The sequence below is a fragment of the Molothrus ater genome, chromosome 2 (genome assembly GCF_012460135.2).
Source record: "Molothrus ater isolate BHLD 08-10-18 breed brown headed cowbird chromosome 2, BPBGC_Mater_1.1, whole genome shotgun sequence".
NCBI classification, from domain to species: domain Eukaryota; kingdom Metazoa; phylum Chordata; class Aves; order Passeriformes; family Icteridae; genus Molothrus; species Molothrus ater.
In genome coordinates, this window is record NC_050479.2 from 105,134,685 (window position 1) to 105,156,266 (window position 21,582).

The 21,582-nt window shown below is 38.0% G+C and overlaps 1 long non-coding RNA gene across 1 annotated transcript in view; it reads right to left on the minus strand.

Annotated features, from left to right (window-relative positions):
* LOC118688430 (uncharacterized) overlaps positions 1-21,582 on the minus strand; it is a 224,181-nt gene that overhangs the window by 78,960 nt on the left and 123,639 nt on the right. The window contains exon 4 of the long non-coding RNA XR_004980469.2: positions 13,480-13,528. This is a non-coding gene — a long non-coding RNA (uncharacterized LOC118688430). The remainder of the gene's footprint in view (positions 1-13,479; positions 13,529-21,582) is intronic.

Genomic DNA, 21,582 nt, shown 5'->3' on the forward strand with positions numbered 1-21,582 from the left:
ACTATTAGCTTACAATCTCCTATGTTTTTCAAAGTTATTTCATTAGCCAAGACTGAATTACAGATTCAGACAGAAAGCTGAAGCAGGAAGGCACCTCTGGAGATTGCCTGGGCCAGCTCAGCTCAGAGCAGGGTCAATCAATTTGCTCAGGGCTGTGTCCATCAGATTTTAAATATCTCCAAGGATGGACACTCCACAGTCTCTCTCAGCATCCTGCTGCAGTGCTAACCACCCCCAGGTAAAAAGCTGCCATTTTTTCATTTGCCTTGAAATAGAATTGCTTATCAACTTTTCACTGAATACCACTGAGAAGAGCTTGGCTCCATCTTCTGTACTGTATCACATTAGTTCTGTACACATATCATGAACATAATGTGCTGCATTTGAACATCAGAAACTAAAATGGCTAAGTTCATTAGCTTGCAAACATGCCTTCCCATCTTTCTGGTTAATTTTTAGCAGGCAGTTGAGGGCATGACACCAAGAACAAAAGAAGGAAACAAATCAAGATGTTCTAACTTAAAAAGAAAGATGGCAGAAATTCTTATTGTCTTAGTCTCCTGATCTTTGCTTGTAAGTATGCACAGAGAAACCAGAAATTACTGGGTGAGATTCAGGTTAGATCCAGATTTTTTTTAAAGTTTCAAAGGAAAGCACTGAGATTTCTTTAAGACTTAAGGTGTTTCAGGTGTGAAAAGCAACCCCTTTAGGTTTTCATTTGTTCTTCTAACAACACTCTGGACCACAAAATAGGTTTCAAAATTTTACCATATTTAAGGTTTCTAATATCTTTGTTGCTACTGAACATTCAAAAGAAGGCTATGAAGAAACATTTCTCAAACTGGAAGTAGAATTACACTGAAGTTAAAAAGAAGTTGCAGGCAATTTCAAAAGTTAATTCAATAGATGTTTTTAAAGAAGGTGTAGAAAATTAAGAATGTGGTTGTCAGTCACTTCTTGGAATTTGCAGTCTTTTGAAAGTTTGTATTTCTGAAATTTGATGATTCTATTTCCAAAAAGGTGGCTACCAGACAAGCTGCTACATTACTTAGCAGTTCACTTTTTTCTTAATGCCCTAAATCTATGTATGTTGCCAGGATATGCTGCCCATAAATAAATCTACCAATGGGGTTAGTTAAAGCTAATTCATCAGCTATAACATTTGACATGAGGATCACCATAGTTAATTGATTATGCTCTATATCAAAGACAATTTTGAATGAAATCTGTCTAATATAGGCTGCTGCTGCTCTTGGCCAAATGAATCATCATGATCAAATGACCTCCACAGTTCGCCAACAATAGCATGAATTTGTCTTTTATTTTTAATTGGATCATTTGGTGTTTTAACTGGCCAGTTCTCCAGGCCTAGGATCCTACATTTTATCATCCTTCTGCTCAATTTCTGTGAATTGCTGAAGAATTCTTTCTTAGTTAAATCATTCTTTGACATCCTACAAAACTGGGATACTGAAGTCTTATTTATTAAAAATTAAAGCAGAGAGGACACAGCATCAGCAGCTCCTTCTAACAGTTTTCCCACCACGTTTGGAAAACGAAAGGAAACCAAAGCAACAGAAGACTGCATACCTTTGTGCCTGTTCCATCATCAGATGCTCTGCTGGGAAAGGCACAAGCGACAGAGGTTGGATCCTGCTATGATGTAGACACAGGGACCACAAACATTTCAGCCAAGACAAGCCAAAGAGGCAGCTCTCCTCTGCTTGCCACAGACTCTGACTCAGGCTATTACTTATCACACCCCAGCAATGAAATTTGGACTCTACTGAAATCAATGGCAAAACTCTTGATCAGCAGGGCCAAAATCTTGCCCAAGTTTATTACTCATTTTACAGCAGTGACAAAATCTGATATCCTATTACCAAACTCTTAAGGCACCAGCTGCTTTCCTGTTTAGGATCATGCCTTACCATCATGTTTTCCCAATTATTAAATAGATATTTCTAGCCATAAAAAGGGAACCAAAGAGAAAATAAAAAGGACAGCAAAAATAAAATAAAAGACTGCTGCTAACAGTTAGCATATATGCTCTAAGTAGAACAAATGAATTTTCCAATGTAAAGCCACCAGTTTATTACCAAAAGGCTTCTTTTCTTGGGATGGAAACTAAGTTCTCTTTTGTCTTTTTTTTTTCCTCTTTATATTTTATATTTTGTTACTATTCATTATCGTTAAATTTCCTGTAATTAAAATTGCTGAATTAGAAACACATGACTGCTTATGAAGCCAATGTTTCTCAACATACTGAAATCCCAAAACAATGTTTAGCATGAAAAAGCTAAAGAGATCAGCTTAATTATTGCTATAGGATTTATGAAAACTTAGCACAGCTACAAGCCCTATCTACTGCCCTACCTGTACTTGTAAATATAAGCTCCACACAACTTGAAAGCCATCACACACAGCATAACATTATAATTTAAAAATTCAACTCCCAAAATATGTGCTGATTGGCCTTCCAAGAGTCCATATAATAAGTTCAGGATATCCATTATTTTCAACTGTCTCAAAACCACAGATTTTATGAGAAAAAAATCAAGAAAGAACTGCTGAAGAAATATATATAAATATATATACACACCTCAGAGGCTCAATAATTTTCTGCCACTCCCAAATTTTTATGCAGTTTGTTTGATGACTTAGCAATTGCAAATTGCACTTTATAATGAATTATTTACCCAAACCTGCACCTGTTAGAGTTTTTTTTAGCTCTACCTTATACATGCAGACCTAAAAAAATTTACTCATTTTTTATATCACAATAATCAAAGACTAGAAATTCTTTACAAGCAATACAACAGGTTCTTTCAAAAAAAACAGAATTACTGTCCTAGAGAGAGATGCTGCCTAAAGACACTGTAAATGTGCTCCCAGGTTCTGATGAGGCCAGCTGGCTCTGAAATGCCATTTTGCAGCCACACAAGGGCACTTCCAACCATGTCTGGTTTTCACCTCCAGTCCCATCTCTGATACGAAGAAGACCTCTTAATATATTATCTGACTGGCATTCAGAAAAAATGCATTACAGAAGGCTTTGCAGGATGCGATTTGTGTATCCATAATGAGCAGAACAAAGTGGGAATTTACTTTATGTGGGAAGAGCAAAGGACAATCGTTTAAATACAAATCTCCTTTTCAGCTCTTATTTTATAAATTTGGGTTATTTTTTTAAACACTCAAAAATGGCTGCTTTTGCATCCTTCATAGGATGAGCACAGTATGTGTAAAGCACAACCCAACTTCTACATTTAGCTTTGTCCTTCAGATGGAATATTGACATTTTCTTAGATTTATAATAGAAGTTATAAAGATGTAGGAGTTGGTCTCCAGGAATAAAACTGACTAAAATGTATGCCAAGATACATAAAAGAGAACCTTGCTATGTATAAACTTTCAGTAAATATCATGGGGCAATATGTTCTCTGAGACACAGGATTTGTCTTTCCCAGATTAAAATTCAGAAGGTCCTTGTTTGGAGTCATGCAGGACTCTCCCTAAATAAAAGGCAATGCAGATTTCAAAGCACAAGGGGACTGTGCACTACTTCAACTCTTGGAGAAGAGAGTGAGGTGGGAATTTTGAAATTTACTTCAGGTCTGTTATAAGAATCCGCCTCTAATTTTTCTCAAGCTTAATAGCACACTTTACAAGAGCTCAAAACAAAGGGCAATGATTTTCGTACAGCTTGGCTTCTGATACCTAATTTAGTTATTTTAGAAGACAGATTTCCATGCCCATCAATGGATAGAGAGAGGCTTTTCCAAAGACAAATTCCAACTGCATAATTTTCTGAACTGTCTTTTAATATCAGATTATGGAAATATTTCCCAAACTCTCCAAGAATGGGTACCTGAGAACAATATAACAGTGTAAAATCTTTCAAGGAATCATTATTAATTTCTACTTTGCCTCCACTGAGGGTACAGTAAGTAAACTTTTTATGCTATAAACCACAGGAAATTTTTGAAAAACTACAGCTGAACTATAAGGGTAAGGAATGAATTCAAAATGTTAGAAAATACTGTGTGGCATGAGTAAAGACAGACCCAGCTGAACTAAAGCACTTTAAGAAAACCACACAAGGATCTCATTTAATTACCTGCATAAACATAAACTTCGAACAACTAATTGAACAGAAATGCCTTGTGCCACATCTTTATTTAAAAAAACCCCAAAGCTATGCATCATAACCACTATTAGCAAAATCTTTGCAAAAGCAACAATTAAAGGTTAGTCAACAAAATGTCCATTGCATGTGTGATGCAAAGGTTTCCAACATGGAAAAAGAGGCAGGAATACAACTGGGAATGAGCAATAAGAAGGGATTGAGCAGAACAGATCGAGATGGAAGCAGGAAAAATATGTGATGCCCCAAAGTGGTATTACAGGGAGCATTGGACTGTTTCAAAATCCAGAAAACAAAACTTCCCAACTGGATTTCAGAATGAAGGTGTGGCCAACAGAAAAAACCCAAGTGTGATGCCACTACAGATTTCAAGTATGGCAGGCCTTTACTCATTTAATGCTGAATTTTAAATGCACTGTTCTTTTGGAGGTTGAGCTTTAAAGAAAAGCAGAAGTAAGAGCAGTAGATAAATCAGTAAGTTACAGAGAAAGACAAAAAAAATCTCATTAAAAACCCATGGGAATTATATACAGAATTTTTTTATTTCAAACCTGAATTCTTAATTTAAGACCAAGGTCTTCTGCTTGCCTGCTGCTAATAAGGTGGTGGAAATGACTTTGATACCACTTTTGTCTTCTCAGAGGTAAAGCCTGAAGTGTTTGATAATCTGCAGACCCAAATAAACAAAATAATCTGTATTACAAGACCACGACTCCTTCCTAACTTCTTCTGTATTAGCACATTGGAAAGAAATCCTTACAACTCTATCCTGGCATATTTTCCACCAGGGTATGGTGCACACAATCTTATATGGGTCATTTTTCTAACTAATGTGATATTATCACATTAAACTGCTGAGAAGAGAACACTTGCTACACAGTCAACAGAACAAAAAATCAGGGTCTGTTTTCTTGTTTTAACTGAGGCTTGATGTACATACAGCTAGCAAGAAGAAAACCAGAAACCAATGTTCATGACTAGAAAATAAACAGAAAACTGCTGAACTAGTACTTTAATTCTAGGATAATGGGCCTGATGCTTCCTCTTCTGTTTTGTAAATATTTTTTTAAGTATTTCCTATATTTCCCATTGAAAGCTCTTTTCCTGTTTTCAGTTGTGTCTCATTACCCATATTGCACATAAGGGGGAAAATGGCTTTGGTCTGGCTGGAAGACTTTCTGTAAGATGACACATGATTCACTCCAGGACATTTTAAAAATTGAATCTCTGAAAGCAATATTGACATTTAACTTGAGATTTGGCAGGCAGGGGGAAGCATATTTCAGGGCCATAGTACCAAAAATCTTGGTTTTATTGTTTTGCAGAAATGCCACCTCAGAGACAGAGTAAATCAGCAATTTCACTTCTAATTTCATCCACCAGTTTTTCTGCTCTGAGAGCTGTACATCATCAGTCTCCCTCACTGTAATCCCTTCCTAGGCTGCCTAATTCCTCACCCCTTACTGGCTCATTACTCAGGAACACACTCTAATGAATTATTCCAGTTTAAAACATATTTCCAACATACACTTCTTGGATGGAGTGCTGCACTGGCTTATAGCAGGCAAAATGTCAGGGACCACAGAGGTTTGATTTGGGTGTGCTCTGAAAACTTTGAAATCTTACCCAGGATCATCCACCTCCTTGTGGTGTCCCTTTCTCCTCTCTCTTTCATAACTTTGGTCACAACAGACCTCTATTTGTTTCCTTCTCTGCTCCTTGAGTTCTACAATCTCATCACAAGCCTGGCATCTATTGCAGACACTCTTGTGTCCTTCAAATCCCACTTGTAAGCTCAGGCTTCTAAATTCTGATTACTTGGATATTGATCCTCTGTGAGATTTCTTTTGGCGATAACAAGTCTTCCTAACATTTATTTTATTTTTAAAAGCAATATAAAAATACCAGTGTGCCACAAAAAAAAAAAAAAAAAAAAAATCAGTCTTGTGCTCAGAAGACAAATTATGCTTTGAGTTAAATACAAACCCAGCACAGAAAGGAGGTAGCAGCAAGTCCAGATACTACATCATTTCTGCACTGGTTGTATCATAATTTTGACCTCGTTTGTCATTTTTATCGTGTTCAAATAGAAGTTTTCAGCACTTTTGCAAGCCAACCACACAACAGAAAAAAAAAATCAGGGTACAGGCAGCATCAAAAGTTGAAAAAAACCCACCTGTGCTGCATTCAGCATTAGAAAGCTGCAAAAACTTGAGAAGACTATAGCTGATAAAGAATAAAACAGTTCATGAAAGGAAATAGCACGTTCTATTTTTTTTTTTTGTTTTAGAAATCCAAAAAACCAAAAAATTTTCTACCTGAGAAGATCAAAAGGAAAAAGAATTTTCCAAGTCCACATCACTCAAGTGGATTACACTGGTTAAAAATAAGCAGGTACTGACTAGAAAACCTCTTTTCCAGGATTTCTCTTGACATTCTGTGGTACTACTGTATGGTTTCAACAAAATTAATTTTTCTAAATTTACATTCAACTATGAGCCAGGATCTGGTGATCAGTTGCTCATGTTTTAATGTTATCTAGATATGTCTTTAACGGCAAAGAGTTACATTTGCCTTTGAAAACTCCAGTTTTCAGTGCACACAGAGATTTTTGTGCACACACTTCTACTCAGTAACCTCACATTTCCTAGTGATCTGTAGGTAACATGAAACCTGCTTCTGCCTAAATTTTATTTCTAGGATCCTTCTTGCTATATTTTAAGACGACATGGTCTTCACTCCATCATGAATTATAATGTTTTGCTTTAGCAACTTCTTTCCTGTCCTTCATAGAGTTGGGGGTTTTTTTTCTCTTTTTTTTTTTTCCCTGAGTTGTATTCAAAACACCACAAATAGGAATTTTTTTCATTTTCTTATTTTCTTCAAGAAAGCAAACATCTCCAATACACCCTCTACTCCCTCACTCCATTTATTTTTGTTGATGTTTTCTATTTGCTCTGCTAGACTTGGTTTGGATGCCCTGGTGTATTTTGTCCCCATCCTATGTTTGCTTTCCAGTTTGAGAACTTCCTGGCAGACAGGGTCTGTAAATTTGCTTTGTAGAGCACTGAGGCAAACAGTCAGCACTCAATGAGGAAGACACCTGGTTCCTCAGGAGGAACAGGTGTTTATTGGCATGTTATGGGACATACTCTGCCCCAGTAACTCCCCCATTCACATCAAAAGAGAAAATCTGAACTAGAGTTTGAGCACTTTTGACAAGAAATTATCTGTATAACTTTGATGACATTTGATACATTTCTCAGTGTTCAATATCCATCATATTTTAAAGGAAGATAAAGTGTCCTAGTGCAGCTCTAAATTACCACTAAGACTTTGCAGGTCACCATTTTTATCAAGGGTTTGCCATCTGTGTGTTCTCAAATCTTAATTATAGTAAGTTACTGAATCCATTGGCAAAATAGAGACTCCATGTACCCATGGTTTATGTACAAAGGGATTTGTTTAGCATTAGATACACATTCTGAGCATTGTACATGTCTGTTTCACTTAGTGGTAAGAAAAGGCTAAAGTGAAATCCAAACAAAATTACCACAATGTTCAAATCCTAATTTATCTTCAGCTATTCTAGAAGTACAGAATCTTCCCATGGGCACTTTCTTAGCCACTTAGGAAGCTGCCATGCTGAGGATGAAATATTTATAATTGGTTAGGGTTTGGGGGGTCTGGGTTGTTCAGGATTTTTTGGTTTTTGGGGTTTCTTTTGTTGTTTTTTGTTTGGTTGGGTTTTTTTTTTTTTGTTACCTATCCAGAATTTGCTAGATAAGAACTTCCCATTATTTAAGCTTTTCTGAAGCAAGACTTTCACACTGAATTTTCAGTGGTACATTTCAGATGCCCATGAGAACAATGGATGGAGGAAAAAATAAAACAGAGAGATTTAGTCCTGGACCAGGAATTCTAGGAAGGTTTTTCCTTGTTATTTCAGAAAGCAATGGAAGTATTCAGGCACTACCTAGAAAATACAGCTGGAATTATGATAAAGACTGAAAAGACTTCTTTTAACAATGTCATCCCCTAAAGTAGCTCTTGCCATACAAATCAAAATCAAATCAAACAGGAGACGTTAATTGTAATGAAAGAAGTTACCTGATCAACTCTTTAAAAGCTTAACAACCAGAAGCACTGTGCATAAATTCCCCCTGAAAAGTTAGAAAACTGTGAGTGTTGGGGTGGGCAGTGTGAATGTGGAAAATGGTGGAGGAAATGGGAAGATAGGCTGAAGAGAACACGAAGGAGCCTCTACGAGTCCACAAGGCACCACCAGCTATTCTCGTCCTTCCTAACACATTTTACTAATGACTCCACTTGATTCAAGCATTCCTTGTAAATCAGACCTTCAGGATCTCTGACTGTTGTCACTCCACTCTGCCCCCATCATGCTATCCAGTGCCCAAAATGGGATGTCATGCTCCAGACTACCAACACAGTCCCAGCTAACAGGGAGTGTCTGTCAACAGCAACTGCACACACTGCACAGACATGCATTTTTACTGAGCTAGTGACAGAGAGAGAAACTCATGTTCTGCCCCTGAGCTCTTTGCTCAGGGGTATACAATATCCCTTTAATCACCTGGAATTGGAAGGCAGTTCTATAAGAGACTGGATAGCTCAAAATAAAAGCCTCTCCTAGCTGCCTCACAGAAAAGTGAAAATAATATTCAGAACATACTTGATTTTCTGTACATCTAGTAGTTGGATCAGCACTGATCAGAAACAACCTCAACTCTGAAGCACTCAAGTAGAAAACAATAGAAATTGTTATGCAAGACAGGAGAGGAGAGGATATACTTGTCCTCAGTGCTCCTGCCACAAGTGATGACCCTGCACAAGAATAGAAGGTGCAGTGCTCACATTTCTGGCTGAAAGCAGATATTCCTTCACAGGACCTGTAAAAAGCAGGGAATAATCACTTTGAATGACAACCCTACTAAGAGCTGTGTCTTTAAGCCTTCCTTAAACAACACTGAAACATTTCGACAGGATGATATTAAGAAGCGGCAAAATACCAGGGGATTTCAGCCCAATTTAATGGAAGGCCTGGGAGCAGGCAAGTGATCAGAGCCACCCAGCTGGGCAGTGGGGTTTGGAGTTTCCCTGCAGAACACCTCTGCTACCCCAAGAACTCTGTCCTGCTGCTGCTCACACTGCTCTGGCCACAGACCTGCCCTGCACAGGTTTCACCTAAGGAGGTGAAAGCTCAGGGCAGCAATTACTGCATGGCTGTATTCAAGATTATTTGCAGTGTAACTATCTGTGTGCAGGTCTCATATAGTAAATTTATAGTGGTGTAACACATACTGACCTCAAGTAAATCACTAGGCACACCACTTCTGATGGTTTCAGTGGTCTTATTTCCATGACCATATGAGGCTTATCCACAGCCAAAGCCCTTGAAACTAGATTTTCCATGTATTTCTACTCTCGTGTACTTCATTTTCTAAGAGCGAGCGTGAAAACTCACAGCTTAAAAGGATAATTTGTTAATATTTCACATGGTACAAAATCACAAGCACAACAATTGAAGAAGTGCAAAATATACATTTGTCACATGATAGAGTAAGCAGGACATATTTTTGACAATTTTGCCTCCAAAAAAGGCTATTTCTTTAAAAATAAAGTTATTTGCAAGGAAATGTGTCAATTTTCTTGTCATTTAAAAAAGCAGGGAGGGTTTTGAAAATTGTTTAAAAATTTTGAAATTGTTTAAATATTCTATTCAAATATTTTCAGTATTAAAATGTTCTGGCTTAAAGTTCAAATTTATCTTTTTGGCTTTCTTTCTCCCAAAGATTAATATAGATGTAGAAAAACAAGACAAAATGAAGTCTTTTAATATATTCTGATAGTAAATATATAACTTGATCTGATTCACCTTCCCCTTGACCTTTATTTATAAGATAGATGATAGTTTATCTTTTTTTCTATTTCACAGATCAGAAAGTTATGGAACTTAAAAGAAAATCTTGACACATATGATAACTAATTTTGATCTGTCTTCTAGTTCTGTAAAGTCATCTCATCAAAATATTTGAAGATTTTTAGCAATATTTTGAAGGTGTCTTTTTCCTCCCTGAATTTTTTCATCCTATGGACATACTTTTCATAATAAAGAGTATTATTTTTTTTTTTTTTCCTGTGGCTTGGTCTTCCCAAGGCATTAGCCAAGACTTCTAACATTATAGACCATATATTCTTATGGCAACTGATTGGGAAGCCAAAGCCAGAAGTCTTTACTTTAAGGTGAAGAGTGGGTATCTGGGAGGCATAAAAAGTGCTGGCAATCACCCTGATTTACAAGAAAATATTAACATCAACAGCTCAAAGGCCAAGAAAAAATAATTAAAAAAAATTGTTCTAAACAGAGATAAAATGCAGCATCAAGCAGGGACTCTCAATTCTCTTTCTGGGTGAAATAGGGAGCACCGCACTTGTTGAATCTGGAATACTATCTAAAAAATAGGATTAGATGTTCAGAAGAGGAAATCCTTGCCAAATTGGCAGTCCATAGTATCAGTGATATCACATATATGTAACAGATTCTCCACTCTCAGTCATTAGCTCCCTGGCCTCTTACAGAATTGCTTGGGAGAGGTTTATACCCCAGAGGAGCAGTGCCTCATCTCTTTGAGCTACGCTGGGCAGGTTTGCTGCCCTGGAGGGGTGATACACCTTTGGTGGGCTGTGTCCTCCATCTTTGGGTCAGGGCAGGATCTTTGTCATCTTTGCCATCCAATGAAGTGCCTTTTTCATGCCCCTTGATGCACAGCCCCAAAACACTCTTCCACATCTCCCCCACTCAGGGGGAGTAAAATGCTATTTTATTTTCCAAATAATAGGAATGTGAATAATCCAAATGCACTCAAAATTCTGCAGCCTCCCCAACATTTAAAGATTCTTTTTTTTTCCCCAAAAAACTACTTTTTTTGTTTAACCCACCAGACCTTCTGTAAAAACTGACCCTTTATACAAAATGGTTATGTACAAAACTGTGAGGGTCTGGCCAGGGCTGGTCTCTGATGTGAGCAGCCAGCTCAGAGGAGTGACTATTAACAAGTCTTAATTGCAGCAGAGTGTAATTTAAGTGCCAGGTAGTGTTCATTTTGCACATTTTCACATCTGAATGTCTGTATTCCTTTAGACTTTTCTAAGTTTCTTGTCAAATGGCATTTTGCCAGAAAAATACCCAAACACAAGTGCTAAAATCCTACCTCCTGGGCAAGCAGTGATTTAAATGTGGTTTAATATTAAATGCATGTGTATGTGTTAGTAAATATATCCTTGTAAAACTGTCACTGGGAGCACAAATTGGAAGTCTTTGTGCCACAATAGAACATTTATAATATACCATAGCAATCACAATGTATATGCATTAAAAGGAAAAGGTCAGAGGTACTAGCAGTATTGATGAAATCAGCATTTTCACTATGATGTTATTAATATCCTTCTTATTGATTGTCATCCATTTCATTGCATCCTCAAGAAGTCCCCATTCACAGGCCAGATGCAATGAGCTGATCTGGACCCTTTGTCTCAGAGGCATGAAATTGTTAAAGCCAGAGCACTCTTGTTTAGCAGCACCAGGACCACAGCAGGTTATAATGTTATTCCAGAAAAATCAAACACATAGGGCAATTTGCTACCAAGGTTGCTTTTTGCATCCCTCACTGAATCCATCAATGCCTTTGTAAGAGCTTAAAAGGTTCAGACAATATGTTAAGTTTTATATTAAAAGTTATTTGATCTCAGTGGCCCTTTTTCTGACTAAATCTTCTGCAAATTATTCTGACATTTACACACTTAAAAAGAGATTTTAGATCCTGCTTAGTCAAGAAAGAAAGATTTAAATGAAAAAAAGCAACTGCTGCATGAAAGAGTCCAACTAAGAGGAAATATCCAGAAATCCATTTGATTTACTCAGTGTCAGTATTTCCCTAAGATAATTGCTAAGGATTAGACTCTCACTTGAAAAGGAAGCCTACAGGGTACATCTGTGGAAGTAAGTAAAGAAAATATGAGCAAAGGTGTGGCAATATTACACAGGACATCCTTAAAAACCTTCTCTCATCACTTAGCAGCCTGGCCAACAGCCCAAGTAGATCACAGCCTTCATTTTTTTTCAGAACCAACTCAAAATCATAGTTATGGGTACCTCTGCAATGCTAGAAGAGTCAGTAAGAAGGTAGCAGGCACAACATTCTTCCCTTATGCTTATTCCAAGTAGCAGCAGTAACTAAAACTTCTGGAATGGTGAAAACTTACTACTGAAACAGGGATCTTATTTTAATAACAACATTTCTAGGGGAAATACAAGCTTTATCAAAATCAGTGGGATATTATGAAAAACAGGTTGTTTATTTAGCTAAAAAAAAAAGATCTGTAATCTTCTCTCAGCAATATTTTAAAGCCTATCACATTTTATAATAGTTTTCTGATTTATTTTCTTCCAGGTAGTTCAACTAAGGATGCATCATGGAAGCCTATAAGTAGAGTTTTTTTCTGCTTTCTGTGTGAGGTGAAAGTAAAGGTCTCTTTCAATATATCATATTTTTCTAGTTTCCTGATTATTACCACATCTTGAAAATTTGTTTAAAGAAACTAAATCCTAATGTTTTAGTTTTATTCACTGTGAACATTTATTCACTGTTCATTACTAATGTTTTAATATCATTTATTCACTGCACTGAAAACAAACAAACAAGCAATACCATACAAATTTGCTACATCTACCTGGTAAAAAATTAAATCACTAGCAAGGAATCAACTATCATGTTTTCATAAAATAATTGTTACTTTTTGTCCAGAAAAAATTTTGCATATTTGCCACAGCTCAGCTATGAACTACTCACAGAAAATCCTAAGAACACAAAGTGAACACAAAATGCTGTTGCCTAAAGACACCTCAGTTTTACAGTGGGAGTGTTGATGCCTCCAATCTTTTTATTACCTGAAAAACCATCAACGGCTTTATAACGATGAATGCAATACAGTTCAGTTTGTATTTGCAAAATTCCCTTTTAAAAACAGCAGATGTGTGCCAGCACATCTGGAAACCCCTTTTAATTATACTTTCCTCAAGTGGGAAAGCAGTAGCTTGTACCCATAGCAAAGGTTTTATATCTGACCACACAAATGCTTGCAGCCACCTGTGCTGTACACTGATTTTCATTATGGACTGTATCACATTACTGCCCTATTATTCCAGAATGCCATTTGAAGCTGTTGTGTGACTAAGCTGCATCAAGTGTGGTCTTGAAAAGGCCTCCACTCTACAAAAATGTAATAAACTTGATTGCAGTTAGGGTACTTACCACTGAGGGTATCACAGTGTGCATGCTCCTCAAGTTGGCTTCTCTTGCTCTGAAAGTCATAAAGGACACACAGTAACAATCATTATTGCCAGTCTGGGAATTGGAATTTACCAAACTAATGCATGTCCCCAAATGGGATACCTTGTAAATATTTGGAATTCCTTTCCGGTACTTGTTTCTTTCCTGCTATTAATACAGCAGTATTTTAGTAAAATACTCTGCTGCTTCAGCCATGCTCTGAGACCACAAAAAGCGATTTCAGCTGTGACCTGCCAGCATAACACAATTTCAATTCTGTCATCAATATTTTCACAGGTTGCAAACATTGTGAGTTACATGACTTGGTTGAGTTTTCTAAACTCAAATCTTCCTTCCCTACTCCCTCTTGCCCCTCCCAAGTATGACAGCTTTTTTTACGGCACTGTTCCTCATTTCTCACAATTAAAACCAAAAAGTTTCAGATGTCTGCAAAACTCCCCTTGTTCACAACACTCTTTCAATATTTTGGAAGGTTGTAATGTTGACATGCAAGATTTTGTGTGTCCCAGTGGAAGGGAGAGGTCAGGTTTTTGTTGTGCTCAGCCCTTGGGAGACGTGGCATGCCCAGGGACACACTCCTCAGAAACGGACACCAGGATGTGCAAATTTGTAAAAGACAAAGTACGTCATTTTACAGATTATGTTTTAGGATAATTTGCTCTGCTGACCTGCACAATGTGCAGGTGACTTAAAAAGCACCCAAACAACTCTTCAGTAGAATTTATACTGCTTGATAATTCATTACCATGCTTGCAAGAAAGATTTCCACAAAGTTATAGATCTAAGAACCCACATTCATTCACCTGTCTCATATTTTCTGAGTATAATTTGGGTGTTAAATTTTGCTGTAACTCATGAATCCCCAGAAGATCCCTCAGAGGACTGACCCTTCTCCCAGTGCTCTGCCCACAAAACTTCTCCACACTCTGCCCAGGGCTCTGGGATGGCACTGGCCCCGCTCTGAGAAAGGCTCAGGGCAGAGCTCAGATCCCAAACCAGCCTCCTGCTCCCTCTCCACCAGGCAGAACAAATGCTCAGTGCAGTCACAAGCCTTGGCTTGGCTCCTGCCCTGGCTCTGCTCTCCCAGCTGCTGCGGGGCCTGGTGCCCCCGGCTCTGCACCCCTGGGAGCTGCTGGTTCTGCGGCAGGCACGGCTCCCCGGGCCAGCAGAGAGGGAACAGCAGGCTTTTCCTTAAGGCACCTTTTTGTCTGGGCATCCCAGAGCCTCACACGCGACACATTTCAACATTCGGTCTACTATTAGACACTAAAGTTATATAGGGGGTGTTCACTGGGTCATATATGCAACTTTTGCAAAAATATCGATAATATTCTAAGATTGAGTATTCTAACAGCCCATAACCCCACTGCTGTGAAAGGATATCTTGATTTCACACTGCAAATACATTTATTAGCTGTGCAAAGAAGGCCCAATATTCCCACTACTATTTAATTATCTGTGGTAACATTTTTACATTGCTAAAAGCAGTGGTCATTTCTGTGAATTGCTTAAACGAAAAAAGGATCATTGTCTTCTTTAAAATACGGACACACTCTCAATGTAACTTTTTAAAGGTTTTCCAACTAAACACATTTATAGGGCAAACAAAGACTGAAGCATTCTACAGTTCCATAAAAAAGATGAAAGTGTCCTTTTTTTTTTTTTTGAAGATGAAGGTATCTTGGAATCAACATTATTGAAAGAAAAGTGTGCCTGATTATCAGAACAATAGGCCTAGAACATAAATTCATTTCATCATGGACATACAAAAATGCAGTATTTTAATGGAGATACAGATATGTAGCTGAACATACTGAACTCCACTTGAAATGGTGATATAAATTGATAAATCAAGGTCAGGAGCAAGAGTCATTTCCAGAAGGGGAGAAAGACAAGGGAAAGGACTGTAAATAGCCAAAATAAGCACTCGGACTCTGCTTCTTTACAACACAAGGAAGGCACATTCAAGCCTTTTACTCAGTAAACCTTCCTCTTAGAGGAGTGCCAATGAAGGCAAGGAAGCTGCTTGAGTAGGATGGCAATGCTAGTCATGCTAGTGCCATCAGGAACTAGGGGGGAAGAGCAGCCAGGTCACAGGGTGTGGGATCCAAAGACACGTAGTCAGGGGCACTCTCTGCTGACTGCAATGGGCACTGGATCAGTCCCTTGCCCTTATACCTCTTTAACTATCCCACTCATAACGCTGTCATCATGAGCTTAAGGATGTGGCTGAGAAGGAGAGAAGAAATGTCTTTGAAGTCATGAAATATATCTGAGATTCTGGATATCTGCCATTTTAAAACACTGAGCCGAGCAGACTCAGCCTTAGCAGCAGGTTGACAGTCTGGAAGCAAGGAGCAAACAGAAGAAAAAATCCTACCATGCATCCTCCCTGTCTCACTCCCTCTGATTCCAGGCATTTGGGGTGCATTGAGCCACATCCCCATGCCCAGCCCGTCAGGCAGCCCCTGTGTTTGCAGCCGTGCTGGAGCCTGCCCATCGTGCTGCCAATCCCTGAGCCCTCCTGGAAACCAGCTCCAGGGGCTGGTGCTTGCTGCTGCACATATCTGAGGAAGAGAAAATATGTGGGCTCAGGTTCAGGGTGCTGGAGCGGCTGAGCAGGCAGAGAGATTGCTCCCAGGAGCAGGGAGCAGTCGGCAAAGTGGCAGCGCTTTCCCCAGAGCAGGGTGGATCTCATGCCTGTTCTCCCCAAAAGCAAACTGACTGAAAATACTAAAAAGTTTTTGCAATCCTATTGGTCCTGCCGAGGGAGCCTGACTGGCAGGACAATACATCTTTGTTCTCAATTACAAACATTATTTGGGTGCAATAATCATTTAAAAGCAAAGAGGAATAAGATTTTGTGATTATAACCACAAATTGTCAATTGAAGCAAATGTTTTAAACAATTAACGTTTGGTAGAGAAAGAAGAGAGAGGGAATAATAACAACCTCTACTATGACTCCACGCAGCCTTCATCCAGCCAGCACAATTTTACTTGTATTCTGAAATCAATGCACCACAATCACAAACCAAAATCGTGACTGTAGTAAAAACCCACATACGACACAAGCAGATGTGGAGGGATTCCGTCAGGACTTTACATTACTGGATACTGTAAGTACCCTGCCTGCTCTGTTCTCCTTTTCCTACGAACATAGAGCAACTGTGGCTATTCTAATTGTGAAAAATGGGAAGCAGAGAAAGAAAGAAGTGGAGAGAATTTGTGTTAAATTGGATTTTCTTGTCTGCTCCTGTAGTTTTTATCACCCAGATGACAAAACATTATCATTAGCAGTTTATACCAAAAGTTAACATTTGCCCATGGTTTTCTATTTTCTCTAAAGCACAAAGGTTGGAGCCTGTTATGTGCTCCCCTTATCTTACTCTGTTACTTTAGAATCTAAGAGCACACTGCGCACATTAATCTTTCATGGCAGAGTTCACTGAAGTTCTGCCAAAATTCAATAATTATGTTCCATCCAATCCAGCAATTTATTTATCTCATTGCTGGAATTTAGAACATATAGAACAAAGTGCTTAGTTTATATGAATTAAACCCTTGCCAAAAAAAAAAAAAACAACAAAAAACCAACAAACCCATAAGACAAAACAAAACAGCCTTGTTTCACTTCTAAAGTTTTAAAACATGCGGCAGAATCTACTAAGAAATAAAGCTATTTTCACAAGAGCAATGTTTTCTTGATAAACTGAAAGTGTTCCAAGATTTTTAGAGTTCTTTTTCTTTCATAGAAGTGAAAGCATTTTATAAATACATTTGTAACTTTTATTCAAAAAGCATAACAATATGTACCACTTACACTGCACTACAAAATATGAAATATTAATGTCTAATGATCAAAAAAATACCAACTAAAAAGAAAGAATTTGTTTTCTGAATGGAAAAATATATTGCTTTACTGCACTGAAATGGGTAACTGAGACTTCAGCATTTCTATGGAGCAAAATCTAAGATCCAAAATTACAATGAAGTTAAGCTTTATAATTGCACTCTTTCATTATGTGTTTGCAAACAAACATAAAACATAAAGCCCTCCAAGTACGAAGATTAGAGACACATTAGTCCTGAGGGCTGTTAAAAATAAAAATAGCACAATGGAGAATACTTTATATTCTTCACCTTTTCTAAAGGCAGGAAAAGTAACTAACCAGTTATTTATCAACCTCTTTATAAAGAAAAAATAATCTACTGGTCTTGGATTTAAAAATATAATGCAGTGTCTATGCATTTTGAACTTTAAACTTATGAAGACAGAATGCTGATTTATCTGATAAAAACATGACTTTTTTGCATGTTCGTATAGACGATAGATTTCTTCATGAAGGAAAATGTTAATATGGTCCCTGCAATCAAAAGCCGAATTTAATGTTTTAAGCTTTTAAGAAAAACTTTGTTGCTTCATATATTAGATTTTACATTTCAGTCATGCTATCAGAAAAAAAAAATTCTGGATTTAAAAACTGTTCAGAAAGTTTTTGGAGAATAACTTTCTGTGATTTATAACACAACCCTTTAACAACCAGAATAGAAAAGAAAACCTCTAGAAGTAGTACACTAGCATGTGTTCATTATTTCCCAGTAAAAGCTTCTAGGCAAAACTAGGAATATCAGAGTAAAGCATTTTCAAGTTAGTTTTGCAGTAACAAGGCGGGTATGTGCATATTTTCAATTAACAGTACCTAACTCAGTAACCCGGGAGAAATCACTTCCACACACCAGCAAATAAATTCCATAATGATTTGCAAAAACTCTACTATCACATTTACATTTGCACCAAGTATGATCATTTTCTGGCAATGCTTTACATTAAAATAGGATTCAACAGTGACGTATTTTTCCCCTGTTGTAAAGCTTTTCAAAAGCCCCAGAAAAATACAATTAAGTTTTATTTTACTATAATTCTCCATCTATTCTTTTGCAACATGTTCATCTTGTCTGCTTATTTTCATTGCAAATACAAGGAGTTATAGCTAAACTTGCAGGAGGCTTCTGAGTACTGTAAGTCAGTCTGCTGCAACGTAACAATGAACAAACTCTCCCAGTCAAGTTACATGAAAGTACCGATTCTGAGGAGTCTGTAAAGCTCGAGCTTTCTCCCAGTGTAGCTGTGGCTTGCATTATGTAATAAAGGAAACACACACACACACACCCCCACACACCCCCAACACCTCACAGAAAATACAGTTTAGCAGAAGAAAGACAATACCTGTAAAGCCCATTTTAACAGCAGCCAAAGGGATCAAGGCTGGGGGCAGGGAAGGTGGGAAAGGGCTGTTCCATATCGATATTGCTGCCGAAAGATGGTGTTGCTTATAAATAAACAACACACATAGGAGCAACTCCTCGGCTACAGCCACATACAAGTGCAGAAATGTAAAATAAAAATACCTGACAAAAGTGCTGCACAATGCATTTTGTCTTTACACTGAACACACGTGGAAACGACACTGTAGAGCATACACAGTATGTAATAGGAGGTCCTTAATTTCCAATTCACAGAGTAAAGTCACAGAACGTTCAAGTGTGCAGTAATAATGTATTCACTTACAGTGCCAAACTTGTTTATATAATATCAGTAAGGAATAACTCATTTGTTGCACTGATGATCTCCACAAATTTCAGAACTTCAAGCACACTTGAAACATGAACTTTTGCAGCTCCTTACTAATGTTTAGACTAGCTCCCTTTCCCCTTTTTTAACAACAAAGGACTACCCAGCTCCTGTTCCCTGTCTCACAGATCAGACCCATACCCAGATTTCAAGGAAATGGGATAAATCCAAAAGCACTTCCAAGATTTTCCTTGCAAATTTCCCCCCAGTGGACCCAGGCATGTATTTTTTAAAATAGATATATCAAAAAGCTCTACTTACACAATTCAAACAAAGAAACTTCTCGAAAATATCATTACTTACTGTTCACTGAGAATAATTTACTGAGATTAAAAGTTTAAAGATTCATCTGCTTTACATCCACAAGTGTTTTAAGCAACCCCTAATACTGTATCTTGCTTAAATGTGACAATTAGTGCTGCTTTGGCATGTTGAAAAATACAAAGATACCAACGATCCTCATTATGCCTTAGCTCTCTGTAGCCTGGTTTTTGGAGGTGCGTAAGCTGCGGAAATTTAGAATGATAATAGCAACAATTTGGTACGCGAAGAAAATACAGACCCCCCCCCCCGAATGCTTCAGATATACTGTATAAAGTCATTTTGACATGCCTACACAACTGGTTGTGGCAGCTTTCAGACATGATTCCTAATCACAAAAAAATGCTTCAGGTTCTTTTAGAGAAAGCTTGCCTTGGGAAGTTGATTTTGGCCAAGTGCCAAAATCATGTGCAAAAGGGGCCCTCATTACCAATTCATGGCAGCCTTCAGCGCTGACAAAAAATGTGACCCAACAGGCTAAAGCAACAACTAAAATTAAAAAGTATGAGACAAAGACAACTTACTTAATATTCCTTCCATCGCCACGTTAAACTTTTCCGTAATTAAACCCTTGTTAGTTCAAAGCAGTTTTCAACTACTTTTAAATGATTGCACAGGCAGTCTGTAACAGTGGAAAGCTTTCCCTGTAAATTCTCCCCAGCCACTCCACTTCTAACAGCGTTTGGGTCCGACTGCAGAACTTTTTTGCCCTGCGCCTCTGCAAGAAACCCCTCTCTAAAAAGAAGCGAAGCGTCCGCGCGGATCCCAGTGAAAACTAAGCAGATCATTACAAGCTTTTGCAAGCAGTAAAGGCATAGGAGGAGTGAGGAGGAGGGAGGAGAGAAAGGGCTTGAGACGCAGGAGCAGCTATTTCCTAAACTTTCTAAAAAGCTTATCAAAATGGGCATGCAAAACTTGAAGCAATTGCAATTAACAGCGCTCGCTGCCCCACTCTCCCATAAAAGCAGATTTGATACACAGCCTTACCTAGGATGTCGTCTGGCTTTTCTGTGGATCAAAAAGTTTCCTGCCTAAGCACAGAGATATTCTTTCACAAACCATAAAGGCCCCTTTTATTAATCCAGTACTGTAACAGCCCACTTTCTAGACCACGTTGAGAGCAGGATGCATCAGCTTTCGAGAGAAAAACAGTCTTAACACACAATTAGTGGCAGATTGTATAATAGAGGATTTATCTTAAAGAGTGAAAAGGCATTTTTTAAAAAGCAAAGAGGGTGCGGTCAGATGTTAGGCTATCCCTGAGAAAAGGGGCCTAGGCTGCACTAGTACCTAAATACTAGCAGAAGCTTACTGGGAAGGGAGCCAATGGAATGACTTTGTTTGACCCAGCTGCCAATCTCTCCTGAAGCACTGCGCCAGACTAAACACTGACACTATTTTAACTCAAATCAGGCTACAGCAGCTGTTTGCTTTCCGGCTCTCAGCTATGCACCATGGCCATGATGACTCTGCACAGCACATATGATAGAGCTGGGGCACTTCTGCTAAAATATGTTCCATGTTTGGGCTGGTGGTATAGAAGTGGGGGCTGGGGTAGCTGTTTAACATGGGGGGGATTTCTTCCTTTTTCCTTTTTTTTTTTTTAACAATATCTCTGCCTCCATTTTCCCTAAAATCAACTAAAAATGAGATTTGAGGCTCGCAAAAAATTCAGAATTGCAAGTCAGGGGAAGAAGAAAAGTTTCTGCTTGGGACAGACAAGAATCAGAATACATTGTAAAGAAGTGTGTGTATGTGTGTGCATGACTCCAAAAATCCACCAACTACTTCAAAAGATTTATTTTCCTCTCGTTAAGTGCTCTAAAATTGATCAATATATAATTAATCAACAGATTCTCCCTCTCCTTTTCAACCGTAAAAAGAAAGTTCAAATATATATATATTTAGATATATATATCAGGCATTTTTATATATAAAAAGCAGGCATTACATGTGTGCATAAGAGCACACATTTACATATGCATCCAGATTCTGATCCAAATTACACCAGTGCAAATTGCACTGTAAGCAATGAAGTTATTACAGGTTAAAACTGAGGGTGGAATTTGATAGCCAATTTACATATGAAAGCATGTGAGACTGAAAAAA